Source organism: Rhipicephalus microplus, chromosome X (assembly GCF_043290135.1).
Source record: "Rhipicephalus microplus isolate Deutch F79 chromosome X, USDA_Rmic, whole genome shotgun sequence".
Taxonomy (NCBI): domain Eukaryota; kingdom Metazoa; phylum Arthropoda; class Arachnida; order Ixodida; family Ixodidae; genus Rhipicephalus; species Rhipicephalus microplus.
Genome location: NC_134710.1, coordinates 401932601 through 401944629, shown reverse-complemented (window position 1 = coordinate 401944629; position 12029 = coordinate 401932601). Strand labels below are relative to the sequence as shown.

At 46.3% G+C, this 12029-nt stretch overlaps 1 pseudogene; it reads left to right on the top strand.

The window, feature by feature from the left end:
- The window catches only part of LOC142775448 (protein tolkin-like), a 327993-nt pseudogene extending 316914 nt beyond the window's left edge, over positions 1–11079 (top strand).
- Positions 11080–12029: the final 950 nt, after the last annotated feature.

The following is a 12029-nucleotide window of genomic DNA, read 5'->3' as shown; positions in this document are numbered from 1 at the left end:
ACGAGATGTGCCTCCAAACTGCAGACTAGAGCGCAGCGAAACCATTCCGACTCACTAGTGCAGTTTCGATAGATAGATGTTCAACGTTATATGAGTAGCTGGAGGTGTGAGAGCATCACAGCCGTGAAGTAGGTGGTAGCTGGCGCCATCTGGACCGACTGAACAATATTTCAAAAAAAAAAAAAAAAGGTGCCTGCGGCAACGTACGTTGTCACACCCACAATCACTGTTCCCTTGCGGATAGTTGGCGACTCAGCCCATTCAGGATTATTCACTGACACCAGACGCCGAATACATGCTGATGCAATGAATACAGCTACACATGCTCACAAGGACACATATTACACATATAGCGTGAACTCAATGAACAAGAGTACAATCACCCATCCTCCACAGCGGCACACACAAACGCATTTACTTTTTACTCTCTTTATTGCTCTTCGACGTGTTTACTCACACTGTTCCACGAAAGCGCACAAGCTTATACAGCAATGAAATTCGACTGACCATAGTGGCACAGGGTACAAGTAAATTTTCGTGCACTTTTTTTTACGTTTTGTGGCCATACCACAACATGCGCACACGTAAATATGTTGTGTCTGATGCTTAGACAAACGGAAGTTTATGAACGGTTCCACAATAATGAACGGAATAATTTCTAGAGCTTATCAGGTTTTTGCCAAAACGATTTTCCCAAACCAAGCATAGAATGACATTGGCATTGTGAACGCTGCGCCATCTCTCGACCACTGCCACAGTTGGTTTTTTTTTTCTTGAAGCCTCCGAGAACGCGAACGCTTGCCGCGTGCTAGCCATTTCGGAGGTCACGTCTTTTTGTTTCTTTTTTTATTCTTTCACTCGTTAATTGGAGAGGGCGCAACATGCAGACCAGACATTGTCTCCGTCGCGGTAGGTGTTCCGTGGTCGCGTCGACCTCGTTTATTTGTTTCGTGTTAACGTTTGCTTATATTCTTTTTTTTACGTGCTTACCACAAGTGTGACCGTTAGCCATGGATACATTACACCACTAGCCCTGCAATGACAATGTTTTGACGCCCCGCCGCGGTGGTCTAGTGGCTAAGGTACTCGGCTGCTGACCCGCAGGTCGCGGGTTCAAATCCCGGCTGTGGCGGCTGCATTTCCGATGGAGGCGGAAATGTCGTAGGCCCGTGTGCTCAGATTTGGGTGCACGTTAAAGAACCCCAGGTGGTCGAAATTTCCGAAGCCTCCACTACGGCGTCTCTCATAATCTTATGGTGGTTTTGGGACGTTAAACCCCACAAATCAATCAATCAATCGACAATGTTTTGACGCGGTAACGACCGTCCTAACAGTGTATACGTACGTTACAACGCGGGTCTTGCGAGAGAAATAGGCGATGACCTCGCATTCGACGGTATTTTTTCGTGAGCGATGCTAGTGACTATTGGAGTCGTGACAGCTCTATTACTTGAGTTGAGGAACTAGCGCTTCGGTGCGCAAATTTACTACAACGTTATAGCATGCTGTGCCTACATACTTTTCTGCTTCAGATGCTTCTCGCGAATTGCCTCGCGTGTTAAATTTTTATCATAGTGCGTGCCACAATTATGTTGTTAGCGCTGTGGCTGTGGTGGTTATTACTCTGGATTCGGAATACTCTTTTCACAAAGGTGAGTGAGCGTTAGTACTTACTTGCTGTGCACAGCTGTTACTAGAAGTGAATTTTGTGTTGAGTTTCTCACGACAAAGGAGAATCATGGACGAGAAAGGCATATTGCACGCGTGCATAATTCCGTCTTACCTCTAAGTGCTGGCGTTGGCAATTCAAAACGCATGCGATTGAGAACTTGGTTTAACTGATAGAAGTCATTGGTTTACTTTTCACAAAAGTGTAGTTATGATGATGTTCAAAATGTTTCTGATGGTTGTAACCCAGTCTGGCGAATAAACGCTTGGTGAACTTCGCAGCCTGTTTCCCTTTGTGCTTTCACCTGCCGTGGTAGCATAGCCTTATTGGGTGTCGTGTGACTATGCTGGAGGACGCAGGTTCGACTTCCGGCCATGGCGGACGTATTCGAAGGGGGGTTCACTGCAAACAACGTCTATATGGCGGTAGTGGCAGTATAACTTTATCAATTGTATATGATTGTGCTTTCACGCATGGATTGTACAGTGGTATCAGGTTTCCTGGAATGTTGAAAAATGAAGTGTGAAGCTTTTTTATGCGCCTCGTTGATCTCATGAGTGCTGTTGGTGCCATGCAAAACTAAAAATGCGTGGGCTTACTAAGTATATTGACACCGAGAAAATCCAAGATTCGTGTACAGTCTAAGATAATCGATAAAGCAAGACTGCTTAGGAAGCAGAGCTCTTTGTATTCGTGACAAATTGCTAATATGAAACAACACACGAGACACACACGGCAGTGTGCGGAGCATCGTGCGAGTGCCTGGCGATAAAAAACAGATGCTTTCACTCTACATTATTAAAACAAAAAAACATCACTCCTGCATTGCTTGCATCAATATTAGGTAAAAGTAATCGCTCGCAACTAGCTGTGGCCGGCTAGCGCGCGCGCAAGACCCCCGTGATTGAGAAAAAACTTGAACACTGAAAGAGGAAAGTTGCTCCTTTGGTCCTTTCCGCGAGAGGGCGGGACCATAGAGATTCCTAAAATTAACTAGAGGGCACTCTGGCGCTGCGATCGTTCAGCGACCATGGGAATGATGGGTAGTACACACATTCGCCTAGTCTTCGTACTTGCGGGTGGCGAATCCTACTTGCGGCTTCGTTTATTGCTGTGTTTCGGTTTTGTTTCGAAAGAAAGATTGAACCCTTTTGAACTTCGTGAGCTTATTAGGACAGTAAGTCTAAAAAAATAAAATGGTAAAGCGCAACCACTGAACATTTGCTAATACTTGTTTCGTAAGCAAATAGCGTCAAGCCACACGAACACACACGGAGCCAACAGCAGGCCAGAAGTACGAATGTTAGACAAATGTGTGTACCACCTATCATTCTCATGCACGCTGGAGCGTCGTGCATTGCAGCTCCCATAGACACTAGCGCCAGAGTTCCCTCTAGTAAGTATTGCAGGAAACTCTATGGTCGAGACATGTAAAGCGCCCGAAAGGGAGAAAGTCGCTGCACCGAAGAACGAAGAAACGGCCTCCGTTTCTCCATTCTCGCTGCCTTTTTTTTATAGTGTACCCCAAAGATGCCCCCATCTCTCTTCTAATCTTGCGAAACAACGTGGAAAGCAGTTTGTCCTCGAATCCATTATTCAAGCCGCCATGATTCGCTCATCTGGTCTTCTGAGCGGAAGCACGGATCTCATTTCTCCTGTTGATCTGGTCTTTCGTGCGTTCAGTGCAGGTATAGTATACAAGTCACATGGGCGTGTATGCCCGTATGTTGGCGGCTTCTACAGCTGCCTATACGCATCTAGTTTGACGAACTATCACTGGTACTGTCTCTTAAAGCGGGCTTGATATTACGTTAAATGCACTTTCTGACCGAGATCGCTGCCGAAGCTTGTTAGCGCAGATGATTGGCCTCAACTCGGTAGGGAAACCTAACGTGAACATGAGGTGAGTAATTACGTCGACGCCTGCGTCCTAACACGTTGCCAGTTCAACGAGCGCTGTTCCTGCATCAGCGAAAGCATGCGTACAGTTACACTTCTTGCACAACGCGCGTCGATAGCATGCTTCAGTCTCTAAGGAAAAAACAACAGTTTTTCCTTACTGTGCAGCACAAGCAAGTGTCACTGATACAATCACCTTCTTTCTTTTTAATGAGATAACCCTCCGTTAGTTGAGGCTTATCACAGATGAATGTATTAATCTTTTCTGTTGTGCTGCGCCTACAAGAAAAACTGTTTCTAGAAACATGGCTCTGATAAGTAGAGATGTTGCCTTGCGACTGCTGATTAGGGTTGTATATGATGTGCATTGTGCCTGTGTTTGCCACTCGGCTGTGTATATATTTAAGGACATTTCTGAATAAAGCTTAGTTGCGAGTCAGATCCCTGTCTTATCTTTCTGTGTTCCTTTCTGTCCTCGTCGATTTGGCGCTTCAAAGATTTTAGTCTACGAGGAGTGTATAAACGAATAAAACTACACTTGGTGTCATGCAACACGCAAAACTCAGCAATACAGGAAAACGTCTTGCGCAGTCATCCACCTGCGAGTAAATTTTACTACCCAGAGGTCGAAATTCAGTTGTGGTGGGTAAATTGTGCGAGATTATACGACGAAAACCTAGCCGTGATCAATTCTCGAAACGGTGCCGTAATAACGAAGTTAGGCGCGTTTCATTATCGAAAGAGCGACAATTTCTCTTTTCACTCTCTTCTGCCCTGCCCTCTATGGTATCCTCACCCAAAGCCGCCTTGCCCTATCTCCGAGTGCCCCTCACAACCTCGTGTGGCATAGGTCTCCGCTCACGCGCTGCTTACAACACCGTCTACTTCCAGTTGCCGCGACTCCATCTCTCCGTCCACTCCGCCAACTGCGTGTTTGCTGGCGAACTGCAGCTGCCTATGGCCCGTGCTTATACGAATTGTGCCGGTATGGACCACACGTTGCGCGCACACCGTCCAAAGCTTGCCATTACGATGGTCTCCAAGCACGCTTGCGGGCAGCACGACAAAGAAGTAGCGTGGACAGCTGCTTGCCGACTAACCGGAAGTCGTAGGTTCTTGCTCGACCAATCATAACCTATGTGTGGCAAGCGTGGATATTTGAACAGTGCGTCAGAGATATTCATACGGCGCGTCATGCTGAGGCCCGAAAGGCCCGGAAAGGAGGAGGGATGGAAGGGAGGAGGGATGGTAATTGGTGGCGCGCCGGTGGCTCGTAGCGCAGCCACGTGTAGATTCGTTGATCGCGACGGCACACTGCACATAATGCGTGTGTTTTCTTGAAATGCTTGAAAAAATATCGCAGGTGGTTCATAGGCCTTTTAAGCTAAAACTGTTTTGCTGCCTGCCACGGTGGTCTAATGAAGGCAACCGGCTGCTCACCCGCAGGTCATGAGATCAAATCGAGGCTGCGGCAGCCGCATTTTATTTGGAGGCGAAAGTTCTTGGGGCACATGTGCTTAGATTTTGGTGTACGTCAAAGATTCCGAAGTGGCCAAAGTTTTCGGAGCCCTCTACTACGGTAGCTCTCATAATCATATGGTGGTTTTGGGACATTAAACCACAACAATTATTGTTCAACTGTTTAGCTTGTCTCGCAATATTTCAAAAGTACTGGAAGTGAAAGAATAGTAGTAATCCTTTCTTTGGTGCCGTTAGTATTTTTTGATATTCTGGATGAGTACGTTCATAGAATAAATTAGGTTACCATGTTCGTCGCTTCCCATGTTGCTGGGTGCATGCTTTTGAGCAATCAGGCTTAACTGTCGTAGTATACAGTTTCAGTAAGTGGCTATGTCAGGGACATATATTATGAGCACTTGGCTTTAGATGCGCCTCTCAATCGCTAACGTCTGAATATTTTTTTCTCAATGCTGCTAATGAACGGGTCAAATAACTTGTACCGCCAAGATGGTGCACTTTGAATTTTCTTAATGTTTCCTGTAATGAACCTGCCATCGCTTTCTCTTGTAATTTGTTTTTTTTTTCAACCTTCAGCTTCGTGGTATCTTCTAATGTCACGTTGAGTGTTCCCGCTAGGTGCTTGTCACTTTAGTTATTAAACAGTGTTCTCTGTGTGCAGCAGAACCGTTAACCCAGGCTCCTATCTGCAACCTTGTCTTGCGCCCTGTTTACAAGATGCGGAGTGTGCTGCACGTTTGATAGCCATGGCAGCTGCCGCTCATTACCATACATTGAGAGATATTTAACTTTGCCAGAGCCGAGACCTGCTTCACTAAGCGTTTTCCTGCGGGGAAGGTGCGCTGGAATGTAGGGCTTTATTTCAGTGATCTGTAACCTTGCAACAATAGAAGCGCCCCGCCCGACGCTGATTAAGAAGAACGTAACAATTTTGGGCCCCCTTCAAAAAAAGCTGTTTATTACCCAGAAAGCTTCGATGATTTGATTGATTTGTGGGGTTTAACGTCCCAAAACCACCATATGATTATGAGAGACGCCGTAGTGGAGGGCTCCGGAAATTTTGACCACCTGGGGTTCTTTAACGTGCGCCCAAATCTGAGCACACGGGCCTACAACATTTCCGCCTCCATCGGAAATGCAGCCGCCGCAGCCGGGATACGAATCCGCGACCTGCGGGTCAGCAGCCGAGTACCTTAGCCGCTAGTCTTGTTATTGTTCAAGATATTCTTCTTCACGCTTCCTTCAGAGTAAGTCGTTGTGATCACCAAAGCCTTAATGATGCTCTCGAAAAATGTTCTTCGAGGACACTTTCTGAAAACTTGGTTTAGCGCAGCTATAACATCGGAGTCGAACGCCCTGTAAGCCCGCGTGCTCAAATTCGGGTGCCCTTTAAAGAACCCCAGGCGGTCAAAATTTTCGGAGTCCTGCAGTACGGCGTCTCTCATAATCATATGTTGGTTTTGGGATGTTAAACCCCACATAACAATCCATCAAAACTCATTCAAGCGCCAGTGTGATTGCGGCAACATGTGCCGAGAGATTCCAAATTACACAGCTTTTCATCTTTATGTGACGGTTTTCATAATGCAACCGCCTTCGCTGATAATATTTTAATGCATTGTGAGAAGCCACAGGATTCTGATACAAAATATTATATTGTAGTAGGATTTTTTAAAAGTACCAGCTCAGTTTAGGAACATCCATAATGCTAATTTCTCACATGAATAAGTGTCGGCAACAATAACTTCTCCAAGGAGTCCGAGGTGCAGCTTTATGACCACCCAGACAGTGTGTGTGTTAATGCTTTCTTTATTTTTTTTCTTTTACGTCACGCAGGAACGTGCACACACTAGATCAGCGCCCCACTTGGCGAAATCAACACTCCCAACTACCCTGACGCCAACCCGAGCAGAAAGGACTGCGCCTGGCTCTTTACCACCACTCCGGGACACCGGCTCAAGCTGGTAATGCATGCCGCATAGCCTTCGTGTAGCATGCACCTGCCGCAGCACTATGCTACGTGTGGTCGCTATCGGGAGTGCGGTGGCGCTCACGTGGGAACATTTTTGTTCGGTTTTTTTTCGACAGATATTCAACGACTTTGAGCTGGAGCCGCACCAGGAGTGCGCATATGACCCTATCTCCCTGTACGACGGCGACAGCACAGACGCCCCGACGCTGGGTCGCTTCTGCGGGGCCAAGGTGCACCACCCCATACTCTCCACCACCAACCGCATGTACATGGTGAGACCTTCTACGCAAGTTTATCTCTCTACATGGCAGATGCGGGTTCATAGAACTCGCCGCTGTCAGGCAAAATTTCAAGTGCAGTCGATTCTTCCAGTGCGACCAAGTGGATGCCACTGTCGTTATTGTCGCGACTGATTTAAGTATGTTTGTCAAGGGTAAGTATATAGCTTGCAGGTAACTGTGGTGCTTAATTGCGACAGCTTTACAGATCATGTTGGAAGATTTGGAGCATCTCGAAGCGCTGCACCATGATTGCCTTATGAGATTTACTTTTGGACTCATGCGCTTAACAGCGCGAAAACACTTTACTGATTGGCCGAGCATTTGGGGGAGAGGGGGGTAATTTTCTTGAGATCTTGAGGTCATTTTCGTGAGACAAGGCGAAGTATCAACATGACATCCGTGTATTTTCTCGATTCTTCTTGGTTCCACGTGTAAACGTGAGCAATGCAGTGGGAATAATCAAAGCGATTGTAGCGAAGACGCAAGTCTGCTATTTTCGCGGTACTGTATGAGTAGGCCACTGTGCAAGACCAGGTTTGAAGTCTAGGCCCCTCTCTGGTCTCGTTTATTCTGAAACTTCTGCAACGACACCCCTTCCACTTACCATCTTCAGGTGGCCCTTCCACTGAAGGTGCTTACGCCTCTCGCTCCTTCCACAGGTGTTCAAGAGCGACGCCTCCGTGCAGCGCAAGGGCTTCAAGGCGTCCCACTCGACGGCCTGCGGAGGGCGGCTGCTGGCGACCGGGCGCACCGTGGAGCACCTCTACTCCCACGCCAAGTACGGCGACCAGAACTACGAGAACCGCGAGGACTGCGACTGGCTGGTCGAGGCCGAGTCCGGTCACGTGCGCCTGCGCTTCCTCACTTTCGAGCTGGAGCACGAACAGGACTGCGGCTACGACTTCGTTCAGCTCTTCGACGGCTACGACGACTCGGCGCCCCAGCTGGGGAAGTTCTGCGGGAATAAGGTTGGCACCTTTTCCTGTTTTTCCTATTAACGTGCGTACGCTCCGACTGCGCCCCTCACACCAACGCACGGACGCTGGCTTTTTTAGGGAGCGGTCGTCTTCATCTTCTTATTTCGTGTGGGACCAACAAGGTGTATTCAGCATGGTGCTCACTGTTTTGGCAGCCTTCAATTAGCGCCATATACTTTCTGTTTTTTTTGCATTTGATTGGACGACAGCATGGCATAATATTTAAAACTTGCAATATAATTTGTGGTCATTTTATGTAAATATTATTATATTAAACTCCTACATTTTTCGAATGTATTGACGATATTCATATTCTCTTGCTATGCTTGTACGTGTTTGCTTTTACTGTTTTTTTGTCATTTTTTGTTTGAAAAATCATTGTACTGCTCAACTGCCACGCTCACAAAAGAGAGTAGCAGTATTGTAAATTATTAAAATAAAAAATAATTTCGCCATTTACGTGGGCCATAATCTCACATTGATAACAGTTTCAGTAAGAAGGATATAATTGGACAAACAAGCGACCATCCCTTCAGTAAAATTGACAGAAGAAATGGTAAGACGGAAAATGCCCGCCTTATGTGAATAGAACTTGCCGTTACAGCGTAGCTGGTCCCGTGTCATTTAGCTAAGTATGATGCTCAAATACCTCATTTTATAGAATTTGTGGGACTGTGCAAAATATTCAAAAAGTTCCGTGATGCGAGAAGGCTTTCTGCGTGGTTGCACATGTTCGCGCTCGTCCAGCGCCAGCCTGTTCTTGAGGTGCCGTTAAACGGGCTACAGAAACGTAAAACGAAAAGCAAGAGGATGAAGCTGGTTTAAAATGGCATGCTAACAGCTGTTTACCACAGTTTGTTTATCCTGACATTTAGGAAAGGAAATATTTATCTATTTATTACTCAAACTAAATAAACCATCAATTCAAGTGATAACTGCTGGAAATGCAGCACTATTTCTTGGTGCGAACACGAGTCTAAGAAGGCGCACTATATTTTTCACTTTGTTGAAAGCTGAGAAAAAACAATTGCAGGGTGGGCTTTTTTTGTTTTCAAAACACAGATATTTGACTATGCTACAGTAAGGCAGCTGTCGAGTTGGCACATGTTGAGGTGAAAGTAAGTCGTTAGCTAAAGTTATGTCGTAAGTACCATTTAACAAAACGTTGTTATTATCAACTTGGTGGCAGTTGTTCAAAAGGGAAAGTTAATTGTAAGTTCTCACAATTTAGAGCATGCCCACTTGGAAAAAAATAGATCGCATGTAATTTGAGGTAATAATCATCGAATTTAAGTCTCTAATCGAGGCCATATCGAAAACGAGGATGCCTAGGAAGGCGACCGCGTTGTTACTTCGTGTCGGAACGTACCGGACGAAGAAATGTCGAAGTTTGAATACATGCATGTCGCAGCAGAATTTGACCATAAACGATGACAAGTCGTCGGAAACACCAGCGAAGCAGGTGTTTCTTGTGTGTGATGTGTGGGGCTCATCTGTTTAATGTTTAAACTATAAAGAAGCTTGAATCACTCTTCTGCCTCTCGCTTTGTCGGCAAGAACATATGCCGCTATGGCTTCCCCTGAGTTCTACATTTCACTGTGAAAGAAAAGATGGCGATTATAGTTCACTTGCGCCCAGCGCGATAGAAACGAATGAGCACCAAACAAGGTGAAGGTTTTCGCGTCTGTGCATGAGATGTGATGCAATTTGCGCCAAGATACTTCCTCAAAGCGCCTTCATTTGCGCTTCGTCTCTTTTCATCGCGGAGCGTTCGAGTCTGACATAAGGCGGCGGCCACTTTTCCTGCTCTCGGGTTTTTGAATTTCGGTGATCAATTTGTGAAATTACGTGCTACTTTCAGAATTTCTACAGTGTAGACGTAGCGTATATTGTCACGCTCTGCAGCTTCTCTACCTAAACAACCTAACTCACTTTGATAGTACAAATGTTTGGTGAGAAGGTTTTTTTGTTAATGTTATTTAGTTATTTCAGGGCAAGATCAGCTGTGGCAAGGTATTTCAGACTCGAAGTAAAGTATTCCTGTGGAGAGAATAGGTACCTTACCAAAATAGCTCTTTATTTAAAAAAAAAACCTGCGTTGTAAAAAAAGACACGAGGTAGCTGTGTTTACAAAGCATTTGACAAGCTCATCGTATGCGTCGCATTAGTTTTTCAGTATCGGGATTTTGCTGGTCAAGGCATGATAATTGGTTGTGTAGCAATGGATCGATCACCTCGATAGTGGAAACACTGTCTAACCACAGCCCTCCAATTAAGCTAAAGCTTCCGACACGCGTTTCTGGAATGCGTACAGTGTACGTACATTCAGTGCAGTGGTGTTCACAACTTTCATTCACTGATCTGATAAATAACTCTAGCGTTCAGGTGACGTACAAAATAAAGAGAGTGCTGAGAAAGACTACATTTGTCGTATGCCATTCAAAGTGCCTGGTGTCTTGTTGGCTTAGTGTCTAGCGCTGATTTCTGTTGATCGAGGTGCCCACACGTTCACTAAATCCTTTTTGTATTTCATCTTATAAGCACGTAACTCTTTTTTGTATAGCTGCTGCACTAAACCCGCTCGCGTACGTGAATGCGATTTGACTGATCTTCATTACCCGGTTTGTTCGCAGATGACCGGCGAGTTCACGTCCAGTTCGGGCTCTCTCGGGCCCCGCGGCGCCGCCGTTCGCGGTTGGCACTTCTGGCTTGTTCTCCGAAGTGCGCGCACCGCACCGCCGGGAACGAAGGCTCAGACTGCATCGGCACTGAGGCTCGCGCATCGGCACCACCGCCACTAGCAGAGAGCCATACACACACTCCACAATCATCCCTACCTGGATCACGCGTCTTATGCTTTACACGCCGTTTGGACGTCACCCTTTTTTTTCTTTTCTACTTATTTAGGTCACCACCCGCGAATAGTGCATCCAGCGCGTGTGCGGACTTCTCTGTGTACCGTGATCGGTGCGGGAATCCTGGGGGCGACCGCGGCCCTTTGTCACCACGATAAAAGGCGTTGTTTCTGTTACGCTCGTGAGCAATGCGGAAAAGCGTGTATGTGACGGAGTAGCGCTGTCCGTCCGCATCCGCAGCAGTGACGGGAAGCTTTCGTTGCCCTCGCCGTCGCAAGGGCGATTCTTCCTGTGATGCTTCTTTAATTTATTTTATTTTTCTCTTCGACTGCTCTCGAAGCTACATCTGCGCTTTTCTCTCATAGGTTTCGCTTTAGAGCAACCTGAAGTGTGTTATTGTACGTAGGGCAGCAACCCAGCTCGCAGCAGCCGTCGCTATTTTACACGCGATTGGTTCGAAGTTAGTACACGATTGAAGATGTCACAGTAACGTTTTTAGTGATGGTTCGAGTAATGTCGCATGGTCAGAGAGGTAGGCATACTGCACAGCCCGACAAGGCAGCTTTGTGGTTTTTATGTTCTGCATGTGCATGCGCTCGTGTGTTGCCCAGGTGCTTTCTTTTTTTATTTCATTTTTCTGTCTTGTGTTTAACACGAGCTTTGCTCTGGATCATTGCGCTGATACCTTTGATGTGAGTTGAAGAGTATTCGCAGCCTGCACCGTTTAGCTTTGACATGCACATCTAGAGAGCTTCTCTTGCCAAATATAACAAACAAATACGCACTGATGATCACACACTTATAGTAGCGCTGTACCACTATCAGTATACTTTGGTGAAATAAAGTTCGTTTTTATTTCCGCTCCTAGCCTTGTGGTGGGCAGTGCACTCGCATCT